Source organism: Heterodontus francisci, unplaced genomic scaffold (assembly GCF_036365525.1).
Source record: "Heterodontus francisci isolate sHetFra1 unplaced genomic scaffold, sHetFra1.hap1 HAP1_SCAFFOLD_51_2, whole genome shotgun sequence".
Taxonomy (NCBI): domain Eukaryota; kingdom Metazoa; phylum Chordata; class Chondrichthyes; order Heterodontiformes; family Heterodontidae; genus Heterodontus; species Heterodontus francisci.
The window spans coordinates 4,847,472-4,870,832 of NW_027141369.1; the positions used below are offsets into that span (position 1 = coordinate 4,847,472).

At 45.7% G+C, this 23,361-nt stretch overlaps 2 non-coding genes across 2 annotated transcripts; one reads left to right on the forward strand and one right to left on the reverse strand.

The window, feature by feature from the left end:
* The first annotated feature begins 299 nt into the window (after positions 1-299).
* trnai-aau (transfer RNA isoleucine (anticodon AAU)) lies at positions 300-373 on the forward strand. The gene has a single exon. It is a non-coding gene; the product is annotated as a tRNA-Ile (tRNA).
* Positions 374-22,444: 22,071 nt separating this feature from the next.
* trnam-cau (transfer RNA methionine (anticodon CAU)) lies at positions 22,445-22,516 on the reverse strand. The gene has a single exon. It is a non-coding gene; the product is annotated as a tRNA-Met (tRNA).
* Between the last annotated feature and the right edge of the window lie 845 nt (positions 22,517-23,361).

The window sequence follows — 23,361 nt, forward strand, 5'->3', positions numbered from 1 at the left end:
TCGACCTCGGGCCAATGATATTCATCTGTACCAGCTGTGGAAGGGATCGTCACTCACGAGTCGTCCTCCACAGCCACAACAAACGATGCTTCACACAGAAGTGACGTACACCCCGGGTGTAGCCCATCGTCTTCCGAGACGGACGGTTGCCTATTACAATTACAACTACAGCTACAACTACAAGAGCGAGTCAGAGGCTGGGAACTCTGCCGTGACGAACTCAGCTCTTGACTCGCCAAAGTCTGCCCACTATCTGCAAGGTCTTCCTCTGATTTCAATTGCACGCACATTTGCAATCTGGCTCTGTAGCTCAGTTGGTTAAAGCACCTGTCCAATAAACAGGAGATCTTGGGTTCAACTCCCAACAGAGCCTTATTTCACAGTAACAACATGCTTGAAAAGTTTCATTATCAACACTGACATCTGTGTCTTGTGAGCTTTAATTCAAAATACATGATGAATTTCAATCACATACAAGAACAGCCTTTGTGAAGGATATGAGTTTGCAATGGCTGTTCCTCCTTGTACAGAACTTCAGTGCTGATACATCAAAGGTAACTTCTTTGACAGAAATTTGTTCACAGTCACATTCAACCTGGAAAACAGCTTGATATTAATCTCACTGAAGGAGAGTGTTTGTGTCATTATGTGTTGCTTTTAACCGAGACTGGGACATGACGCAAGTGGGAGGGTTCATCTGAGGTTTGGAATATTTGTCAGTCAGGAACAAGAAAAATCAAAGGAACCAAATAAGAAAACCTATGTCTCATGTGGTTACCGAGAAACGGTGAGAAGATATTAAACTTTGTTGTATTTAATACAACTGTGTGAACTTTGATCTTTGCGGCCTTTTATAAACAGTATTTGAAGGGTCTCAGTAAAAATGTTCAGTGTTGATGAGAGTGGGGTCTGGGTGAGCAGCTGCTGAGTGTGACAGGGTCAGGACTGAATGCAGGAAGTTCTCTGACATTCTCTCTCTCTCTCTCTCTGATGGGTTGAGTTGATTTTCAACTGGCAGCTGTTGCTGTTTTGATAATTCAAGTTCCCTCCACCGATTTTTTTGGACAGACAGTGCAGTATGAGGCTGTAAAGGGTTAATGCTGAAGACAGTGGGATCAATCCCTCCCACAATCAGAGTGATGATGTAACAGTCACATGAGATGAGGTTTGGGAGAAGAGAGAGCAGCACCAAGGATGCTCGTTTAGGAGGCTTGATGAGTGTGTATATAGTATTGTGTAAATTAGAAAAGAGTTCTTAGTTCTTTCAGCAGGGAATGTGTCCAGAAAATATCGCGAAACTCACAATTTTATTATTCAGGAGTTGGAACACAGGGATATTAACTCCAAGTGACAGCAGTGGTTTCATTTAACAAAAGAAAAGCAGAGAGTAATATTGCTCATTGATTGAAATCCCCCAGTGAGGTGACAGTTAAACAGGTGATCTGTTGGGGCATCCTTCGATCCAAGGTTTCGGCAGCATTTAATCTCCCTTTTTGGTGAAATTCTCTGTTTTTTGCATCTTTTTTTAATCCAGCTTTTATGGACCAGTGAAAAAACTGAAAAAAGTGAACAGATCCATCCTTTCTTTTCTTCCTTCTTCCCATCAGTTTCTCTTTTCTGTCCCAATTTATTCTGCTGTTTCTGCTGTTTTATCCATTCCAATCAAAATTCAACATTCCAATCAAATCTATTTGTTATTCCACAGTGTCTTTCCATGTGTTTTATTCTGTTGTATTCTCTCACAGTCTGTTTGATGATCAATTTTACATCTCACTCTCTGTTCTGGTGAAGATCAGAAGCAGTGATATCTGTTTGCAACACCCGACAAGTCAGCCTGAGGCTGTATCTCATCGATAATGTGGAGTTAGGAACATAGGAACACAGGAGGAGGAGTCGACCATTCTGCCCATCGAGCCTACCCCAAAATTCAATATGATCATGGCTGATCATCCACTTCAATGCCCTTTTCCCCACACTTTCCTCATATTCCCTTATGTCATTTGTATTTAGAAATCTATCAATCTCTGCTTTAAACATACTCAATAACTGAGCTTCCACAGCCCTCTGGGTTACAGAATTCCAAAGATTCACAACCCTCTGAGGAATAACATTTCTCCTCATCTCTGTCCTAAGTGGCTTGCCCCTTATTTTGAAATTGCGTCCCCTGGTTCTCGACTCCCCAACCAGGGGAAACATCTTAGCTGCATCTACCCTGACTGTCCTTTAAATATTTTGTAAGTTTCAATGAGATCACCTCTCATTCTTCAAAACTCTAGAGAATACAGCCCCAGTTTCCCCAATCTCACTTCATCGGACAGTCCCACCATCCCAGGAACAAGTCTGATGAACCTTCTTTGCACTCCATCTATGGCAATAATATCCTTCCGAAGGTAAGGGGACCAAAGCTGCACACAGTACTCCAAGTGCAGTCTAACCAGGGTTCGATACAATTGAAGCAAGAATTCACTACTCCTGTACTCAAATCCTCTTGCGATAAAGGCTAACATACTATTAGCCTTCCTAATTGCTTGCTGCACCTGCATGTTAGCTGTCAGTGACTTATTGACATGGATACCAGGTCACCCTTATACTCTATACCTCAGTTAATAAAGGAAAGGATTCCATATAACTGCTGAACCACCTTATTGACCTGTCCTGCTACCTTCAGGGATCTGTGGACATTCGCTCCAACGTCCCTCACTTCCCCTACACCGTTCAGTGTTCTCCCATTAATTGTGTATTCCTTTGCCTTTTTTGACGCCTGCTCTCGCTGTTCCCTGCTCTCCGAGTGAACTCTTGCTCCCTCTCCTGGGCTCTTTCTGCTCCATTCTGCTCTCACTGTTTCCTGCTCTCTTAATGTATCAATATTTATTTGCCTTGTGTTTAATTTAAAATATGGATTAACTGTATTTTACAGTTGTAGGTTTTATTTGGTAGTCCTGTACAAGTTGTGGATTGGTATTCAATATTTAGCTCTGTGAAAACGATTGTGAATGAAAATATAACTTTCAATCTTATACATGGGCTGGTCTGCAAGCTCCAAGTCCTTCATTTTGAAGTAATGGAATTGATACTGTATCTTTCAGTCTTAATCTCTGTGGGATTTTTGAACTGGTATGTAATGCATAACTTGGTCTAACGTCTGATGTACATTATTGGGATTCATAGGATCATAGGAAATAGGGGCATTAGGCCATTCAGCCCATCGAGCCTGCTCCAACATTCAAACAGATCGTGACTGATCATCTACCTCTACGCCATTTTTCCCTGCTATCTCCATATCACTTGATCTTGTTAGTATTTAGAAATCTATCGATTTCTGTATTGAATATGTTCAATGATTGATCTTCCACAGCCCTCTGGGATAAAGAATTCCACAGAGTTCCCACCCTCTGAGTAAAGAAATTCCTGCTCATCTCAGTCTCAAATGGCCTGCCCTTATTCTGAGACTGTGTCCCCTTGTTCTAGACTCACTAGACAGAGGAATCATCCTATCCATATCTACCCTGTGACACCCTGGAAGAACTTTGTCTGTTTCAATGAGATCACCTCTCATTCTTCAAAACTCTAGAGAATTTAGGCCCAGTTTCTGCAGTCTCTCATCATAAGACAATCCCACCATCCTAGGGGATGAGACCGGTGAATCTCTGTTGCACTCCCTCTATGACAAGTCTATCCTTCCTTAGATAAGGAAACCAAAATTGTACAGAATACTCCAGGTGCAGTCTCATCTAGACTTCATACATCTTTACTCATGTACTCAAATACTCTTTCAATGAAGCCAACATACCATTTGCCTTCCTAATTGATTGCTGCACCTGCATACTAGCTTTCAGTGTCTCATGAACAAGGACACCCAGGTGCCTTTGGACATCGACACTTCCCAGCCTCTCACCATTTAAGAAATACTCTGTCTTTCTATTTATTCCACCAAAGTGGAGAATTTCACACTTATTCACATTATATTCCATCTGCCATGTTCTTGCCCATTCATTGAACCTGTCCAAATCCCCTTAAAGCCTCCTTGCATTCATTCTGTACCTTTCAATTCTGTAAATTTTGTCTGTTCTATTTCAGATTTTATATTTAAAATGTAACCATGGTGACAGAGTTTATTTAGATCCGATGGTGAGTTTGTTTTTGGACTGTGATTGATGGATCAACCTGTCAGCTGTACTGAATTGGAGTGAAATAGAAACAACTTCTGTCTCTCCTGCTGTTGTTTGACTGTTGGATTGAAAATGTGTCTCTTGACTTTGGGATCAGTGTCTGTGTGACTACTTCTTTTGTTTGTTCCAGTGGAACTGATGAGCTGGCAGTATCTCTGTGCTTTGGGAGTGATCCTGTACCGACTGTGTGTTGGAATGAGCTCGCTGCACTTTTCTTTGTGTCCAAGAATCACCACATCCATTCAGGTTCCTTCGTGTATTTTCCAGCAGGAATGAAAGAACTGGTGAGATAGAAGATACAAAAGCGATCAATGTAATCGTCCCAATAATAATCATTATGAACAATCACAAAATGAAAACCAGGATCACAAACAGTGTCAGTGTCTGACTCCACTGCAGTACTGCAGCATTCAGCTTCTGTTTACCAGGTGTTTGCAGTGGATTTACAACAAGTTTGTGTCATTCAGAAACAACACAAGCCCTGCACTGCTCAATGACTGGGACTGTCCGACAGAGCAGTGACCTTTACACAGTCGCATTTCTATTTCAACGGAAAACAAACAGCCACTATTTAAAATGTGCCTTTCACACTTCTCACCTGGTGTCTGCAATAAATGCTCTTTGTCAAACTGTCCACATCGTTGTTGTGCGGCTATTTTTCCCCCACTGTTCACGATCCAACAAACAGTGAGAGACTGGAACTAAAGCAGGAAAATTCCCTCTCCTTTGGGTGGTAAAATTGTCAGTGATTTTCAATAGTGATTTCTTCCCATTGTGTCTCCCTGAGCCTGTACAGACACTGTCCGAGAATGAACTCTCCCTTCCCCATGTCCCCGGCTCACTCCATGTTCCGGGAGCAGCTCCAGCTCCACAGTGTCTGTTACAAACAGATATGGTTCGGAAGGGCTGGGGCGTGCACCAAAACATGGGAGGAGCGAGTAGCCAAGGTACGACAAACGTTGGGCATGTGGGGGCAGCGATCTCTCTCCATTGTGGGTAAGAACCTGGTCATCAGGTGCGAGGCGCTCACGTTGTTGCTCTACGTGGCGCAGGTCTGGCCCATACCCCACTCCTGCGCCGTGGCAGTCACCCGAGCCATTTTCCGCTTCGTCTGGGGATCTAAAATGGACCGCGTCTGGAGGGACACGATGTTCAAATCTCTGGACAAGGGCGGGAAAAATGTACCCAACGTGGCCCTCATCCTGATGACCACCTTCGTGTGCGGCTGCATCAAGCTGTGTGTAGATCCCCAGTACACAAACTCCAAGTTTCACTACGTGCTGAGGTTCTATCTTTCCCCGGTGTTGCGAAGGATGGGCCTGGTCACATTGCCGCGGAACGCTCCATGCAGTTGGGCGGTGCCGTACCACCTATCCTTCGTGGAGCAGTTTCTGCGGGCAAACACCTTTGACCACCGGTCCATCAGGCAGTGGTCTGCACGGAATGTCCTCAAGGCCCTACGGGAAAAGGAAACGGTGTATCCTGTCGGATGGTTCCCCGAGCAGACCGTCAAAGTCATTTGGCGGAATGCCTCATCACCAGAACTTTCAAACAAGCACCAAGACGTAGCTTGGCTGGTGGTGAGAAGGGCCCTCCCCGTCAGATCCTTCATGCACACCCGAAGTCTTGCCCCCTTCGCACAGTGCCCCCGCGTTGGCTGTGGTGGGGAAGAGACAATCAGCCACCTCCTCCTGGAATGTGCCTTTGCAAAGCAGGTGTGGAAAGAGATGCAGTGGTTTTTGTCAAGGTTCATCCCAAGCAGCTCTGTCACACAGGAGTCTGTGCTCTATGGGCTGTTCCCAGGGACGCACACCGAGACAAACATCAACTGCTGCTGGAGGACTATCAATTCGGTGAAAGACGCCCTTTGGTCTGCCCGAAACCTGCTGGTCTTCCAGCGCAAAGAGTTGTCCACGACCGAATCTTGCAGACTGGCACATTCCAAGGTCCAGGACTACGTGCTGAGGGACGCACTAAAGCTTGGGGCAGCCGCAGCAAAGGCTCAATGGGGAAAGACCACAGTGTAAGGTTCCCCCACCAAGCTGGACTGAGGGGCTGGATCCATGGGAAACCCCTCGAACTGTATCGTTAATATTCTCAATTGCTGTAAATGTAAAACTGTAATTGACATGACAATTGTGAAACGGAAGGGTTGGGAAGAAACTTATGACAGTATTGAAGGAAACTGACCTCCCTTGCAATGTTTGTATTTTTTGGTGCTGTTTGGAAACTGTTTGGCAATGTAATTTTTACAGATTTTTATGAATAAAGTATATTTTGGAAATAAAAAAAAAGTCTGTTACAAACACTCCCCGACTCCCCCTCAACTTCCCACCACTCAATGCTAATCTCTGAGCACATCTGCGGACACGCTCCCAAAGCAGTGGCTGCTGGAAGCAGGTGCTCTTTGTTCCCTTCCCCCGGGCCCAGGAAGTCTCCATTCGCAGCTGATTTAAAGCATCTTCCCCTGATTGAGTGAATGGCTTCACAGACTGGGTTGGGAAAGGCTGCGCATGCGCCCCACTCCTCATTGTGACGTCCCACTGGGGGCGGGGCTGCATCACGCGTTCGCAGATCCCTGCAGCAATTCAGCATTCAAACATCAATGGGAACTTTCCCCATTTCACCCTCATCAAAGTCCCAAAGAAAGTGAAGAGGGGCTTGGACTGGAGGGAGGGAGGGGCGGGGTAGGGGGAACCTAGAACCCAGAAAGCTGCCCACTTGCCCCATTTAGATGCTCAATTTGTCGTCATTCCCTGCAGGGGGTTTGTTATTATTGTGCCCCTCCTGGTAAAACAATCCGGGAGAAAGAGGGGAGAAAGGAGGGAGCCGGTGTGTTTGCTGGGACCTTGCAGAATTCATTTCAGCAGCAAAAGTCCCGGGTTATATTAACCCGAGTGAAACACGCTGTCAGTGAGAGGAAAACCGAACGGCCCTTTTCATCTTTTCATTGGAAACAAAGTAGAGCCGGAAGTGCGGCGAGCAGAGCAGACACACAAGTTCAATGACAGGAGAGCTCGGCCGTCCCTGTGTTTCAGATCCCGGCTCCTACATTTCCTCATCCACACTGTCTTTACTGTGGATGTTCAGGGGTTCCTTGTCGGATCTGAGGACTGTATCCATTAAACATTCTGAGTCAGGAGATCCACACACTCTCTGTTTTCAAGATTTATGGGCAGGAATGTTTCAAAACTTTGTCTATTAAATCATTGTATTATTCACAGAACTAATGAGGCAATCGGTTCATTATTCAGGTCTTGAACTTGGTTTGGGTAGACCGAAAACTGAGAGGTTCAGCACCTTTCCACTTCTTCACTAATATAACTGATTTTTTTGATGAAGTAACAGAAAAGGTTGATGAAGGGAAAGCAATGGATGTTGTCTATATGGATTTTAAGAAAGCGTTTGACAAACTACCACATAAAAGGCTGGGTAACAAAACTGTGGCTCCTGGAATAGGAGGGTCAGTATCTGCTTGGGTTAAAAAATGGATGAAATATCAAGAAAAGCGAGTTGTGGTATTTGGTTGTTTTTCAGAATGGAAGATGGTGAACAGTGATGTCCACAAGGGTCAGTGTCAGGACCACCATATATAGAAATGACTTGAATATTGGAATCACAGAATCACAGAATTGTTACTGCACAGAAGGAGGCCATTTGGCCCATCGTGTCTGCACTGACTCTCCAAATGAGCGATTCACCTCATGTCACTTCCCCGTCCTCTCCCCATAATCCTGCACATTCTTCCTTTTCAGATAACAGTCTAATTCCCATTTGAATGCTTCAATTGAACCTGCCTCCATCACATTCTCAGGCAGTTCATACTTTAACCACTCGCTGTGTGAAAAAGTTTTACCCCATGTCGCTTTTGCTTCTTTAGCAATTAATTTAAATCTGTGCCTTCTCGTTCTCTATCCTTTCACAAGTGGGAACAGTTTTTCCCTATCCACTCTGTCCACACCCCTCATCATTTTGAATACCACTATGAAATCTCCTCTTAGCCTTCTTTTCTCCAAGGAAAACAGTCCTCACTTCTCCAATCTATCTACATAACTGAAGTTCCTCATCCCTGGAACCATTCTCATGAATCTTTTCCATAATCTCTCCAATGCCTTCACATCTTTCCTAAAGTGTGGCACCCAGAACGGGAAGCAGTACTTTAGCTGAGGCTAGTGTCTTGTACAATAGAACATAGAACATTACAGCGCAGGACAGGCCCTTCGGCCCTCGATGTTGCGCCGACCTGTGAAACCATCTGACCTGCACTATTCCATTTTCATCCATATGTCTATCCAATAACCACTTAAATGCCCTTAAATTTGGCGAGTCCACTACTGTTTCAGGCAGGGCGTTCCACGCCCCTACTACTCTCTGAGTAAAGAAACTAACTCTGACATCTGTCCTATATCTATCACCCCTCAACTTTAAGCTATGTCCCCTCGTGTTTGCCATCACCATCCGAGGAAAAAGACTCTCACTATCCACCCTATCTAACCCTCTGATTATCTTATATGTCTCTATTAAGTCACCTCTCCTCCTCCTCTCTAACGAAAACAACCTCATGTCCCTCAGCCTTTCCTCGTAAGACCTTCCCTCCATACCAGGCAACATCTTAGTTAATCTCCTCTGCACCCTTTCCAAAGCTTCCACATCCTTCCTATAATGCGGTGACCAGAACTGCACGCAATACTGCAAGTGTGGCCGCACCAGAGTTTTGTGTAGCTGCAGCATAACCTCGTGGCTCCGAAACTCGATCCCCCTACTAATAAAAGCTAACACACCATATGCCTTCTTAACAGCCCTATTAACCTGGGTGGCAACTTTCAGGGATTTATGTACCTGGACACCAAGATCTCTCTGCTCATCTACACTACCAAGAATCTTCCCATTAGCCCAGTACTCTGCATTCCTGTTACTCCTTCCAAAGTGAATCACCTCACACCTTTCCGCATTAAACTCCATTTGCCATCTCTCAGTCCAGCTCCGCAGCCTATCTATGTCCCTCTGTAACCTACAACATCCTTCGGCACTATCCACAACTCCACCGACCTTCGTGTCATCCGCAAATTTACTAACCCACCCTTCTACACCCTCATCCAGGTCATTTATAAAAATGACAAACAGCAGTGGCCCCAAAACAGATCCTTGCGGTACACCACTAGTAACTAAACTCCAGGATGGACATTTACCATCAACCACCACCCTCTGTCTTCTTTCAGCTAGCCAATTTCTGATCCAAAGCACTAAATCACCTTCAATCCCATACTTCCGTTTTTTTCTGCAATAACCTACCGTGGAGAACCTTATCAAACGCCTTACTGAAATCCATATACACCACATCCACGGCTTTACCCTCATCCACCTGTTTGGTTACCTTCTCAAAAAACTCAATAAGGTTTGTGAGGCACGACCTACCCTTCACAAAACCGTGCTGACTATCGCTAATGAACTTATTCTTTTCAAGATGATTATAAATCCTATCTCTTATAACCTTTTCCAACATTTTACCCACAATCGAAGTAAGGCTCACAGGTCTATAATTACCAGGGCTGTCTCTACTCCCCTTCTTGAACAAGGGGACAACGTTTGCTATCCTCCAGTCTTCCGGCACTATTCCTGTTGACAATGACGACATAAAGATCAAGGACAAAGGCTCTGCAATCTCCTCCCTGGCTTCCCAGAGAATCCTAGGATAAATCCCATCTGGCCCAGGGGACTTATCTATTTTCACACTTTCCAAAATTGCTAACACCTCCTCCTTGTGAACCTCAATCCCATCTAGCCTAATAGTCTGTATCTCAGTATTCTCCTCGACAACATTTTCTTTCTCTACTGTAAATACTGACGAAAAATATTCATTTAACGCTTCCCCTATCTCCTCTGATTCCACACACAACTTCCCACTACTATCCTTGATTGGCCCTAATCTAACTCTAGTCATTCTTTTATTCCTGATATACCTATAGAAAGCCTTCGGGTATTCCCTGATCCTATTCGCCAATGACTTCTCGTGTCCTCTCCTCGCTCTTCTTAGCTCTCCCTTTAGATCCTTCCTGGCTAGCTTGCAACTCTCAAGCGCCCGAACTGAGCCTTCACGTCTCATCCTAACATAAACCTTCTTCTTCCGCTTGACAAGTGCTTCAACTTCTTTAGTAAACCACGGCTCCCTCGCTCGACAACTTCCTCCCTGCCTGACAGGTACATACTTATCAAGGACACGCAGTAGCTGCTCCTTGAATAAGCTCCACATTTCGATTGTGCCCATCCTCTGCAGTTTCCTTCCTCATCCTACGCATCCTAAATCTTGCCTAATCGCATCATAATTTCCTTTCCCCCAGCTATAATTCTTGCCCTGATGGTGTATACCTGTCCCTGCCCATTGCTAAGGTAAACCTAACCGAATTGTGATCATTATCACCAAAGTGCTCACCTACCTCTAAATCTAACACCTGGCTGGGTTCATTACCCAGTACCAAATCCAATGCGGCATCGCCCCTGGTTGGCCTGTCTACATACTGTGTCAGAAAACCCTCCTGCACACACTGGACAAAAACTGACCCATCTAAAGTTCTCGAACTGTAGTATTTCCAGTCAATATTTGGAAAGTTAAAGTCCCCCATAACAACTACCCTGTTACTCTCGCTCCTGTCGAGAATCATCTTCGCTATCCTTTCCTCCACATCTCTGGAAATATTCAGAGGTCTATAGAAAACTCCCAACAGGGTGACCTCTCCTCTCCTGTTTCTAACCTCGGCCCATACTACCTCAGTAGACGAGTCCTCAAACGTCCTTTCTGCCGCCGTAATACTCTCCTTGATTAACAATGCCACACCCCCCCCCCCCCCCCTTTTACCATCTTCTCTGTTCTTACTGAAACATCTAAATCCCGGAACTGCAACATCCATTCCTGTCCCTGCTCCATCCATGTCTCCGAAATGGCCACAACATCGAGATCCCAGGTACCAACCCATGCTGCAAGCTCACCCACCTTATTCCTGATGCTCCTGGCGTTGAAGTAGACACACTTTAAACCAAGTTCTTGCTTGCCAGTGCCCTCTTGCGTCCTTGTAACCTTATCCATGACCTCACTACTCTCAACATGCTGTACACTGGAACTGCAATTTAGGTTCCCATCCCCCTGCTGAATTAGTTTAAACCCCCCCAAAGAGCACTAGCAAATCTCCCCCCCAGGATATTGGAACCCCTCTGGTTCAGATGAAGACCATCCTGTTTGTAGAGGTCCCACCTACCCCAGAAAGAGCCCCAATTATCCAGGAAACCAAAACCCTCCCTCCTACCCCATCCCTGCAGCCACGTGTTCAACTCCTCTCTCTCCCTATTCCTCGCTTCGCTAGCACGTGGCACGGGCAACAACCCAGAGATAACAACTCTGTTTGTTCTCGCTCTAAGCTTCCACCCTAGCTCCCTGAATTTCTGCCTTAAATCCCCATCTCTCTTCCTACCTATGTCGTTGGTGCCTATGTGGACCACGACTTGGGGCTGCTCCCCCTCCCCCTTAAGGATCCCAAAAACACGATCCGAGACATCACGAACCCTGGCACCTGGGAGGCAACACACCAACCGTGAGTCTCTCTCGTTCCCACAGAACCTCCTATCTGTTGCCCTAACTATGGAGTCCCCAATGACTAATGCTCTGCTCCTCTTCCCCTTCCCTTCTGAGCAACAGGGACACACTCTGGGCCAGAGACCTGTACCCCATTGCTTACCCCTGGTAAGTCGTCCCCCCCAACAGTATCCAAAACGGTATACCTGTTGTTGAGGGAAACGGCCACAGGGGATCCCTGCACTGCCTGCTGGTTCCCTCTCCTTCCCCTGACGGTAACCCATCTACCTACTTCTTTTACCTGAGGTGTGACTACCTCCCTATAACTCCTCTCAATAACCCCCTCCGCCTCTCTAATGATCCGAAGTTCATCCAGCTCCAGCTCCAGTTCCCTAACGCGGTTCTCGAGGAGCTGGAGTTGGGTGCACTTCCTGCAGATGCAGTCAGCAGGGACACTCTTGGCGACCCTTACCTCCAACATTCTGCAGGAGGAACATTCAACTGCCTTAACCTCCATTCCCACTATTCTAAATTCCCAACAGATCTACTGAAAACCAAAAAAAAAAAGTCAAAACTTGTTAGCTTAGCAATCCAACGGACAGAACTTTTTTTTTGGTTAGAGGAGGAGGATGGGTGGGAGACACTACCCGAATAGGGTTTCGGGTCAAGCAACCGCCCAAATATGTAACCTCACTTACCCAGCAGTCCCGCGTGCGCTCCGCCTATACACGAGAAATGGCTTCCGATTTCAACATGACCTCCTTGTTCTTGTACTCTATGCCTCTATCACTAAAGCCGAGGATACTGTATGCTTTATTAACCACTCTCTCAACCAATGACATATAACCCCAGGTCTCTCTGCTCCTGCACCCCCTTTAGAATTGTACCCTTTATTCTATATTGTCACTCCATATTCTTCCTACCGAAATGAATCAATTCACATTTCTCTGCATTGAACTTCACCCGTCATCTGTCCTCCCATTCCACCATCTTTTCTATGCCCTTTTGAAGTTCTACACTATCATCCTGACAGTTCACAATGCTTCCAATTTTTGTATCATCCATAAACTTGAAAATTCTGCCCTGTACACCAAGGTCTAGGTCATTAATATATATCAGGAAAGGCAAGGGTCCCAACACTGACTCCTGGGGAACTCCACTACAAACCTTCCTCTAGTCCGAAGAACATCCATTGCTCACTACTCTTTGTTTCCTGTCACTCAGCCAATTCCATATCCATGTTACCACTGTCCCTTTTATTCCATGAGTTATAACTTTGCTCACAAGTCTGTTGTGTTGCATTGTATCAAACTTATTTTGAAAGTCAATAAAAGCAAAATACTGCAGATGCTAGAAATCTGAAATATAAATAAAAAGTGCTGGAAGTACTCAGCAGGTCTGGCAGCATCTGTGGAGAGAGAAACAGAGTTAATGTTTCAGGTCAGTGACCTTTCAGATTCTGCCAGACCTTTTGAAAGTCCATGTGCACCACATCAACAGCATTGCCCTCATCATCCCTCTCTGTTACCTCATCAAAAAACTCCAGCAGGACAGTTAAACATGATTTTCCCTTAACAAATCCATGCTGGCTTTCTTGAATTAACCCACATTTGTCCATGGGACTATTAATTTTGTCCCGAATTATTCTTTCGAGAAGTTTTCCCACCACCGAAATTGAACTGACTGGGGAGTGAGACGAGGTGAGTTGCTCTAACAGAGAGCCAGCACGGGTTCGACAGGCTGAATGGCCTCCTTCTGTGCTGTAGCCATTCTATGATTGTATGATTCTAGCAACAACTGTTGGTGGAGAGGCAGTGATGCAGGAATGGGTTGACAGAAAGGGGAAAGTCTGGGCTGGTGTGTGTTTGCAGCATTTGCAGCTTGTGTTCAGGTTTGTGAATAAAGGTGATTTGGAAGCTGTGTTCCAAATTGAAGTGTTTACTGGAAGGAAGAAGTTGATGTGAATCGAGAATAAAACGTGTTAAGATGAAGGGTGGTGTGATTGAGGATAGCAGTAAATATTGTGCTGGTGAATTATTTGTGTTAATAAACTTCCACTGCGCCCTCTGCTGCAGGCTGCTGTTTATATCCAGCTGTGTATTAGTGCTGTGTGTTCGTGAGATAAATGTTTGTTTCAACGCTGTTTATAAAGCAATAGCATTGCACTCAAACAGTCCCAGACATAGCAACACACGGAGAAAAGCAAAATACTGCAGATGCTGAAAATCTGAAACAGAAACAGAAAATGCTTGAAATAGTCAGCAGGTCTGGCAGCATCTGTGGAGAAAGAACAAAGTTAATGTGAGCTAAGGAAACAGACCTGAACTGTTGACTGTTTCTCTCTGCACAGATGCTACCAGACCTACTGAGCATTTCCAGCATTTTCTGTTTTTATTACAGCAACACCTTTGATCAGCAGTAGCGGTGATAGTGCGAGCCAGTGGGCAGCTGGGAAGGTACGTTTCACTATAAAGTACTTACCTGGCGATTCGGCGGACGCGGACACGGGGACTGCTTGGTAAGTGAACTTATATATTCGGGCAGTGGCTAAACCCGAAACACTACACGTGTAGTGTCTCCCACCCATCCTCGTCCTCCAACCATAAAAAAGGACTCTTGTGTGGAGGGTTTGGTAAGGTAAGGTTTTCCTTTATATTTTTTTATTCTCTGTTGTCAATTTCGAGCAGAGGGGATGGAAGCTAGGGCTCCTCTTGCAGGATGTGGGAGGTAAGGGTCACCACTTGTGTCCCTGCTGACTTCACCTGTGAGAAGTGCACCCAACTCCAGCTCCTCGCAGACCACGTTAGGGAACTGGAGCTGGAGCTGGATGAACTTTGGATCATGCGGGAGGCAGAGGGGATGATAGAGAGCAGTTATGGGGAAGTACTGACACTTAGGTCACAGGATAAAGGTAGCTGGGTGACCGTCAGGGGAGGGAAAGGGAATAGGCGCACAGTGCAGGGATCCCCTGTGGCCGTTCCCCTCAATAATAAGTATACCGTTTTGGATACGGTTGTGGGGTGGGTGCCTACCAGTGGAAAGCCACAGCGGCCAGGTCTCTGGCACTGAGCCTGGCTCTGCGGCTCAGAAGGGAAGGGTGGAGAATAGGAGAGCGATAGTGATAGGAGATTCAATGGTTAGAGGAACAGACAGGAGATTCTGTGGTCGCGAACGAGACTCCCGGATGGTAAGTTACCTCCCGGGTGCCAGGGTCAGGGATGTCTCGGATCGAGTCTACAGGATTCTTAAGGGGGGGGGGGGGGAGCAGCCAGACGTCGTGGTACATATTGGTACCAATTACATAGCTAGGAAAAGGGATGAGGACCTGAAAAGCAAATACAGGAGTTAGGTTGGAAGCTAAAAGGCAGGACGAGCAGAGTAGTAATCTCAGGATTGATACCGGTGCCACGTGCTAGTGAGGCTAGAAACAGAGAGCGAGTGCAGCTGAACACGTGGCTACAGAGCTGGTGTAGGAGGGAGGGCTTCAGTTATGTGGATCATTGGGATACCTTCTGGGGAAGGTGGGACCTGTACAAGAAGGATGGGTTGCATCTGAACTGGAGGGGCACCAATATCCTGGGCGGGAGGTTTGCTCGAGCTCTTCGGGAGGGTGTAAACTAGTTTGGCAGGGGGATGGGAACCGGAGCTGCGGATCAGTGGATGGGGTAGCTGTTGAACAGGCAGATACAGAGTGCAGAGAGTCTGTGAGGAAGGTTAGACAGTTGACAGGGCAAAGTTTCAGCCAGTATGATGGGTTGAAGTGTGTCTATTTTAATGCAAGAAGTGTCAGGAATAAGGGTGATGAACTTAGAGCATGGATCAGTACTTCGAGCTACGATGTTGTGGCCATTACGGACACTTGGAGATCACAGGGGCAGGAATGGATGTTGGATGTTCCGGGGTTTGGATGTTTCAAAAGGAATAGGGAGGGAGGTAAAAGAAGTGGGGGTGTGGCATTGTTAATCAGGGATAGTATCACAGCTGCAGAAAGGGAGGTCATCGAGGAGGGTTTGTCTACTGAGTCATTATGGGTGGAAGTCAGAAACAGGAAAGGAGCAGTCACTTTATTGGGAGTTTTCTATAGACCCCCCAATAGCAACAGAGACACGGAGGAACAGATTGGGAGGCAGATTTTGGAAAGGTGCAGAACTAACAGGGTTGTTGTCATGGGTGACTTCAACTTCCCTAATATTGATTGGAACCTCCTTCGTGCAAATAGTTTGGATGGAGCAGTTTTTGTCAGGTGTGTCCAGGAAGGTTTCCTGACTCAATATGTAGATAAGCCGACTAGAGGGGAGGCTATGTTGGATTTGGTGCTTGGCAACGAACCAGGCCAGGTGGCAGATCTCTCGGTGGGAGAACATTTCGGTGATAGTGATCACAACTCCCGGACCTTTACTATAGTCATGGAGAGGGACAGGAGCGGACGGGATGGGAAAATATTTAATTGGGGGAGGGGGAATTACAATGCTATTAGGCAGGAACTGGGGTGCATAAATTGGGAACAGATGTTCTCAGGGAAATGCACGACAGAAATGTGGAGGTTGTTTAGGGAGCACTTGCTGCGACTGCTGGATAGGTTTGTCCCGATGAGGCAAGGAAGGGATGGTAGGGTGAAGGAACCTTGGATGACAAGAAATGTGGAACAGCTAGTCAAGAGGAAGAAGGAAGCTTACTTAAGGTTGAGGAAGCAAGGATCAGACAGGGCTCCAGAGGGTTACAAGGTAGTCAGGAAGGAACTGAAGAATGGACTTAGGAGAGCTAGAAGGGGACATGAAAAAGTCTTGGCGGGTAGGATTAAGGAAAATCCCAATGCGTTCTACACTTATGTGAGGAACAAGAGGATGGCCAGAGTGAGGGTAGGGCCGATCAGGGATAGTGGAGGGAACTTGTGCCTGGAGTCGGAGGAGGTAGGGGAGGTCCGAAATGAATACTTTGCTTCAATATTCACTAGTGAGAGGGACCTGGACGTTTGTGAGGACAGCGTGGAACAGGCTGATATGTTTGAACAGGTTGATGTTAAGAGGGAGGATGTGCTGGAAATTTTGAAAGACATGAGGACAGATAAGTCCCTGGGGCCAGCCGGGATATACCCAAGGATATTACGGGAAGCGAGGGAAGAGATTGCCGCGCCTTTGGCGATGATCTTTGCGTCCTCACTGTCCACTGGAGTGGCACCACATGATTGGAGGGTGGCAAGTGTTATTCCCTTGTTCAAGAAAGGGAATAGGGATAACCCTGGGAATTATCGACCAGTCAGTCTTATGTCGGTAGTGGGCAAATTATTGGAGAGGATTCTGAGAGACAGGATTTATGATTAGTTGGAAAAGCATAGTTTGATTAGAGACAGTCAGCATGGCTTTGTGAGGGGCAGGTCATGCCTCACAAGCCTTATTGAATTCTTTGAAGATGTGACAAAACACATCGATGAAGGAAGAGCAGTGGATGTGGTGCAGATGGATTTTAGCAAGGAGTTTGATAAGGTTCCCCATGGTAGGCTCATTCAGAAAGTAAGGAGGCATGGGATGCAGGGAAAGTTGGCTGTCTGGATACAGAATTGGCTGGCCCAGAGAAGACAGAGGGTGGTAGTAGATGGAAAGTATTCAGCCTGGAGCTCGGCGACCAGTGGTGTTCCACAGGGATCTGTTCTGGGACCTCTGCGCTTTGTGATTTTTATAAATGACTTGGATGAGGAAGTGGAAGTCTGGGTCAGCTAGTTTGCCGATGACACGAAGGTTGCTGGAGTTGTGGATAGTGTGGAAGGCTGTTGTAGGTTGCAACGGGACATTGACAGGGTGCAGAGCTGGGCTGAGAAGTGGCAGATGGAGTTCAACCTGGAGAAGTGTGAAGTGATTCATTTTGGAAGGTCGAATTTGAATGCAGAATACAGGCTAAAGGACAGGATTCTTGGTAGTGTGGAGGAACAGAGGGATCTTGGGGCCCATGTCCATAGATCGCTCAAAGTTGCCACCCAAGTTTGATAGGGTTGTTAAGAAGGCGTATGGTGTGTTGGCTTTCATTAGCAGGGGGATTGAGTTTAAGAGCCGCGAGGTTATGCTGCAGCTCTATAAAGCCCTGGTTAGACCACACTTGGAATATTGTGTTCAGTTCTGGTCGTCTCATTATAGGAAGGATGTGGAAGCTTTAGAGAGGGTGCAGAGGAGATTTATCAGGATGCTGCCTGGACTGGAGGGCATGTCTTACGAAGAAAGGTTGAGGGTGCTGGGGCTTTTCCCATTGGAACGAAGAAGGATGAGAGGTGACTTGACAGAGGGGTACAAGATGATGAGAGGCATAGATAGAGTGGATAGCCAGAGACTTTTTCCCAGGGTGGAAAGGGCTATCACCAGGGGGCATAATTTTAAGGTGATTGGAGGAAGGTTTCGGGGGGATGTCAGAGGTAGGTTCTTTACACAGAGAGTGGTGGGTGCGTGGAATGCACTGCCAGCGGTGGTAGTAGAAGCAGATACATTAGGGACATTTAAGCGTCTCTTGGATCGGTCCATGGATGATAGTAGAATGAAAGGTATGTAGGTAGTTTTGATCTTAGAGTAGGTTAAAGGTTCGGCACAACATCGTGGGCCGAAGGGCCTGTACTGTGCTGTACTGTTCTATGTTCTATGTTCTATAACACAGGTGTTGGGAGGCTCAGCCTGGCTACGCAATGTTACAAGGACGCTGAGTGACACCATCGACAACGGGACAGAGAGAAAAACACACAGAAAACTATTAGACTGTGAGGAAATAAAAGTGAGGAACGGAGAGAGAGAGACAGACAACGAAACTGAGATGGAGAAACAAGGCATTTGTATGATTGTGTTCTCCGTGTTGTGTAACGGTATTTCCTGTTGTGTAAATATGTTTTCTGTTGTGCAAAGATGTCCCCTGTTGTTGTGCAAAGGTTTTCCCTGTTATTGTTTTATTTTCTCTTGCTGACCGTCTCCTCACTGTGACCATTTGTCCTGGTTTTATTGTGGCCAACATCACCATCTGGTGGTGGAGAGGAGGCTCTGCAGGAAGGGGGTTTACAAAGTGGGAGAGACTCGGCTGGTCCGTGTTTGCAGCTTGTGTTCGTGTGAGCAAAAGTGAGTTGTTACTGATTGATGTGTTCACGAGAAGGAAAAAGCTGATCGCAATCGAGCGCATCTTGTTATTATGGGGAAACACTTGATGTTTTGAAAGTGAACTGTTTGTCTTCTGACCAAACATAAATAGCAGAGAATGGTTTCGATCCATCGACCCAGCACGCTTCCGCTGCGCCACTCTGCTAACTGCTGGTTTAAATTTTAGCTGCCTGTTAGTGAAATATGTTCAATTCCCCAATGTTTTTATAAAAATAGGATTGGAGTCGGATTTCTCAAGAATCCCGGACTCAGCAACACACGTGCTGACGGACTCACCCTCACTGCCCAATGACACAAGGACACTGAGTAACAGCACCGACAATGAGGCAGGAAGAGAAAGACACACAGAAAACAGGGTAGAGATCATTCGGACCCAGAAGGGAACAGACAGAGAAAGACACACAGAAAACCAGGAAGAGATTATCAGGACGCAGAAAGGAACAGACAGAGAAAGACACACAGAAAACCAGGAAGATATTATCAGGACTCAGAAAGGAACAGACAGAGAAAGGTACTGAGCAAACCAGCAAGAGACAGCGAAAGACTGATGACTTATGTAATTGTGTTCTCTGTTGTGTAAAGATGTTCCCTGTGTTCTTTTAAAGATATTTCCTGCTGTGTAATATGTTCTCTGTTGTGTTACTGTATTCGCTGTTGTGTGAAGATGTTCTCTGTTATTATGTAAAATGGTTCCCTGTTGGGTAAAGATCTTCTCAGTTGTGCAAATATGATCCGTCTTGTGTAAAAGTGTTCCCGGTTGTTTAAATGTGTTCCCTGCTCTGTAATGTAGAGCTGAGTCTGCACTAATGGAATTGCTACAGTATCTTCCAGTCTGATACTGTATGAGGGCTGGAATATGATCCAAAGCACAGTCTATACAAATTGAATTGCTATTGTATCTTTTAGTTTCACAATCCAGGGGAGTTTTAAACTGAAATCTCAGTTTGTATCTCAGGTTATGCTATCTTTCAGATTCTCTCAATCTGATGACGCACTTGAGATTTAGACTTAAGAAAGGATGTACTGGCATTGGAGGAGTTCAAAAGCGATTCACTCAGCTGATTCCTGGGATGAAGGGGTTGACTTATGAAGAACGGCTAAACAGGTTATTCATTCGTGTTTAGAAGAATGAGGGGTGATCTTTTTGAAACGTACAAGATTCTGAGAGTGCTTAATAGGGTGAAGAAGGGTCTCTGACCTGAAACATTAACTCTGCTTCTCTCTTCACAGATGCTGCCAGACCTGCTGAGTATTTCCAGCATTTCTTGTTTTTATTAACAGGGTCGATGTTGAGAAGATGTTTCCACTAGTGCGGGAATCTCAAACTAGGCGACATAGTTACAGAATAAGGGGACACTCATTAAAACTGAGATGCAAAGGAATTTCTTCTCTCAGAGGGTAGTGAATGTCTGGAATTCTCTACCCCAGTCAGTATTGGAGGCTAAATCACTGAAAGTATTTAAAGAGGATGTAAATAGATTTTTGAAATATTGGAGAGTTGAGGTCTATGAAGAGCTGGCATGAAAGAGGAGTTGAGGTCTGGGGCAGATCAGCCATGATCTTACTGAATGGCAGGGCAGGCTTGAGGGGCCGAATGGCCTACTCCTGCTCCTATTTCTTCTGTTCTTATGTTATGTTATATCTAATGTATATGTCAGGATGCACTATGGGAATTAATACTGAAACTTATAAACTCATAATGTGTGTAAATATTGGGCTGATATTTAACTTGAATCTCAGAGTACACTATTGTGGTTAATTCTGTAAGTTTGAAAAGGGAACTAGTGCCATAATGAAAACAAGAAATGCTGGAAATACTCAGCAGGTCAGGCAGCATCTGTACAGAGAGAAGCAAAGTTAACGTTTCAAGTCAGTGACCTTTCAGATGCTGCCAGACCTTTTGAAAGTCCATGTAGACCACATCAACAGCATTGCCCTCATCAACCCTCTCTGTTACCTCATCAAAAAACTCCAGCAGGACAGTTAAACATGATTTTCCCTTAAGAAATCCATGCTGGCTTTCTTGAATTAACCCACATTTGTCCATGGGACTATTAATTTTGTCCCGAATTATTCTTTCGAGAAGTTTTCCCACCTCCAAAATTGAACTGACTGGGGAGTGAAATGAGGTGAGTTGCTCTAACAGAGACAAAAACAAGAAATGCTGGATTCACTCAGCAGGTCTGGCAGCATCTGTGGAAAGAGAAGCAGAGTTAACGTTTCGGGTCAGTGACCCTTCCACAGATGCTGCCAGACCTGCTGAGTGAATCCAGCATTTCTTGTTTTTGTTTCAGATTTCCAGAATCCGCAGTATTTTGCTTTTATTTTCGTGCTCGAACAGAGAGCCAGCACGGGTTCGACAGGCTGAATGGACTCCTTCTGTGCTGTAGCCATTCTATGATTGTATGATTCTAGCAACAACTGTTGGTGGAGAGGCAGTGATGCAGGAATGGGTTGATAGGAAGGGGAAAGTCTGGGCTGGTGTGTGTTCGGGTTTGTGAATAAAGGTGATTTGGAAGCTGTGTTCCAAATTGAAGTGTTTACTGGAAGGAAGATGTTGATGCAAATAAAGAGTAAAACGTGTTGAGACGAAGCGTGGTGTGATTGGGGATAGCAGTAAAAATAGTGTTGGTGAATTATTTGTGTTAATAAACTTCCACTGCGCCCTCTGCTGCAGGCTGCTGTTGATATCCAGCTGTGTATTAGTGCTGTGTGTTCGCGAGATAAATGTTTGTTTCAACGCTGTTTATAAAGCAATAGCATTGCACTCAAACAGTCCCAGACACAGCAACACACGTACACAAGCAAAATACTGCGGATGCTGGAAATCTGAAACATAAACAGAAAATGCTTGAAATAGTCAGCAGGTCTGGCGGCATCTGTGGAGAGAGAACAAAGTTAATGTGAGCTGAGGAAACAGATCTGAACTGTTAACTGTTTCTTTCTCCACAGATGCTGCCAGACCTACTGAGCATTTCCAGCATTTTCTGTTTTTATTCCAGCAAGACAGGTGTTGGGAGGCTCAGCATAGCTACACAATGTTACAAGGACGCTGAGTAACACCATCGACAACGGGACAGAGAGAAAAACACACAGAAAACCAATAGACTGTGAGGAAGCAAAACTGAGGGACAGAGAGAGACAACGAGACTGAGATGGAGAAACAAGGCATTTGTATGATTGTGTTCTCCCTGTTGTCTAAAGGTATTTCCTGGTGTGTTAATATGTTTTCTGTTGTGTAAAGATGTCCCCTGTTGTTGTGTAAAGGTTTTCCCTGTTATTGTTTTATTTTCTGTTACTGACCGTTTCCTCACTGTGACCATTTGTCCTGGTTTTATTGTGGCCAACATCACCATCTGGTGGTGGAGAGGAGGCTCTGCAGGAAGGGGTTGACAAAGAGGGAGAGACTCGGCTGGTCCGTGTTTGCAGCTTGTGTTCGTGTGAGCAAATGTGATTTGTTACTGATTGATGTGTTCAGTAGAAGGATGAAGCTGATTGCAATAGAGTGACTTTGGAAGCACCTTGTTCTGATGGGGAAATACTTGATGTTTTGAAAGTGAACAGTTTGCATTATTACGAAGCATAAATAGCAGAAAATGGTTTCGATCCATCGACCTCTGGGTTATGGGCCCAGCACGCTTCCACTGCGCCATTCTGCTAACTGTTGGTTTAAATTTTAGCTGCCCATTAGTGAAATATGTTCATTTCCCCAATGTTTTTATCAAAATAGGATTGTCGTCGGATTTCTCAAGAATCCCGGACTCAGCAACACACGTGCTGACGGACTCACCCTCACTGCACAATGACACAAGGACACTGAGTAACAGCACCGACAATGAGGCAGGCAGAGAAAGTCACACAGAAAACCAGGAAGATATTATCAGGACCCAGAAAGGAACAGACAGAGAAAGGTACTGAGCAAACCAGCAAGAGACAGCGAAAGACTGATGAACACCACTTGGAGGGAGCACGGAGGGTGGCAAGGGCACAGAATGTAGTCTGGCTGGGGGATTTCAATGTCCATCACCGTGAGTGGCTCGGTAGCACCACTACTGACCATGCTGGCCGAGTCCTAACGGACATAGCTGCTCGATTGGCTCTGCGGTAGGTGGTGAGGGAACTAACAAGAGGGAAAAATATGCTTGACCTCATCCTCACCAATCTGCCTGCCGCAGATGCATCAGTCCATGACAGTATTGGTAGGAGTGACCACTGCACAGTCCTTGTGGAGATGATGTCCCGTCTTCACATTGAGGATCCCCTCTATCGTGTTGTGTGCCACTACCACTGTGCTAAATGGGATATATTTTGAACAGATCTAGCAATGTATAACTGGGCATCCATGAGGTGCTGTGGACCATTAGCAGCAGCAGAATTGTAGTCAACCACATTCTATAACCTCATGGCCCGGCATATTCCCCCACTCTAACATTACCAACAAGCTGGGGGATCAACCCTAATTCAATGAAGAGTGCAGGAGGGCATGCCAGGAGCAGCACCAGGC